Source organism: Dasypus novemcinctus, chromosome 1 (genome assembly GCF_030445035.2).
Source record: "Dasypus novemcinctus isolate mDasNov1 chromosome 1, mDasNov1.1.hap2, whole genome shotgun sequence".
NCBI classification, from domain to species: Eukaryota; Metazoa; Chordata; class Mammalia; order Cingulata; family Dasypodidae; genus Dasypus; species Dasypus novemcinctus.
In genome coordinates, this window is record NC_080673.1 from 66484158 (window position 1) to 66485891 (window position 1734).

Here is a 1734-nt window from a genome sequence, read left to right on the forward strand (position 1 = left end):
AGACATTTCTTGAAATAAGATATACAAATGGTGAACAAGCATATGAAAAGATGCTAAACATCATTAATCATCAGGGAAATGCAAATCAAAACCATGAGCTACCACTTCATACACACTACGATGGCTATTACAAAAACAGAAAATAATAAGGTTGATGTGGATGTGGAGAAATTGGAAAATTCATACCTTGCGGATGGGATTATAAAATGATGCAGCCGCTATGGAAAACAGTTTGGAGGTTCCTCAAAAATTGTGTATAGAATCACCATAAGACCAGGGAATTCCCTTCTAGGTATATACTACTGAAGAATTGGAAATAGGAACTTGAACAGATACTTGTACACTGAATTTTGAGCAGCATTATTCACAAAAGCCAAAAGGTGCAAACAGAGCCGCGGGTGCTGAGCACGCGCGGGTTGCTAGGGATGGAGCTCTAGGGATGGAGCCCCGGGGCTGTAGGGGCCTTGCCACCCGGGCCGGGCCTGCCGCGCTGCGCCAGGATGGTGAACCTGGCGGCCGTGGCGTGGCGCCTGCTTCTGCGGAAGAGGCCGGTGCTTGCCCTGGTCTTCCCGCTCTCGCTCGTCCACTTCTTCACCAGGACCTTCAGCAGGAGGAGAGGGCAGTGAGAGATCGGAATCTTCTCCAGATTCAAGACCATGATCAGCCCCTTCCCCGGAAAGTGCAGTTTAGCCTGGGCGATAGCAGTCGACCAGGCAATCAGTGCCAGTAACTCCATTCAAGGGAAGCGCCTCATCGCCGATGAACTAGGATACATCTGTGAAGGGAAGGATTTGCTTGGTGAATGGCTGCTGTCGTGTCCACATCCCTAGACAAGCAATTCTGCTGCGATGGCTGCTTGTCCAACGGTGCTGCAGCGCCTATGAGTACCGTGTCTGGTGCTGCCTGCAGCCCAACAAGCAACTTCTCCTGGAGGCTTCCTCGACTCAACAGCCGTGGCATTCCAGCACCTCTTCATGGCAGTGGAGATAACTTTGAATTGTGTTCGGCTAAATGCAGGACCTTGTCTCAAAGTGTGCAGCATGAGAACACCTATAGGAATCCCATAGCCAAGTATTGCTATGGAGAGAGCCCTCCCCAGCTCTTCCCTGCGTGATGGGCACAGAAGCCTTAAAGCAAGGGCAAGAAGATGCCCTGCTTAAGAACTGTCAGCCTGAAGCCAGACTTGAGCATTCAAACTAGTGCATCGGACAAAGGACAAAAACCTTGTGGGAAACTACTTCTTGTGTTGTACTCTCTGGCTTCACTCATTGCCTGGGCCGTACCAGTTGGAATTGTTCTATAAAACAATATGGAAACTCCAGCCATTCACATTTGCAAAAGACAAAACTACAGACCAAGCTTTGGGTGTTGTTGACATTCTTAGAAGGATGGCACAACCAGTGTTCCTGTGAGGGAGCTGTGACTTGTGTTCCCCAGGTGTTGGGGGTCAAGTTTTCACTTACTCTTCTGATCTGGGCCCTTTTGCCATAAAATTATTTATTGGATTTCTTTGGAGTAGTGAGAAAGTCATAATGCTTTGTGTAGGAAAATGCCTTGCCTTTCTAGTTGACTAAATTCAAGAAAATTATTTTTATTATTGTCATTGTTATTGTTTTCTTGCATTCTTGAGCTTCATGAGTTAAGTTATCCTTTTGCCCAGATAAAATGTTTTGTGTCTTAGAATGTGGATTTTCTCTTTAGGGGATTATTTTGTATTTTGTTTCAACAGCATCT

General features: G+C 46.5%; 1 pseudogene; it reads left to right on the forward strand.

Annotated features, from left to right (window-relative positions):
* The first annotated feature begins 500 nt into the window (after window positions 1-500).
* LOC101423063 (SREBP regulating gene protein pseudogene) lies at window positions 501-1114 on the forward strand (annotated as a pseudogene).
* The last annotated feature ends 620 nt before the right edge of the window (window positions 1115-1734 follow it).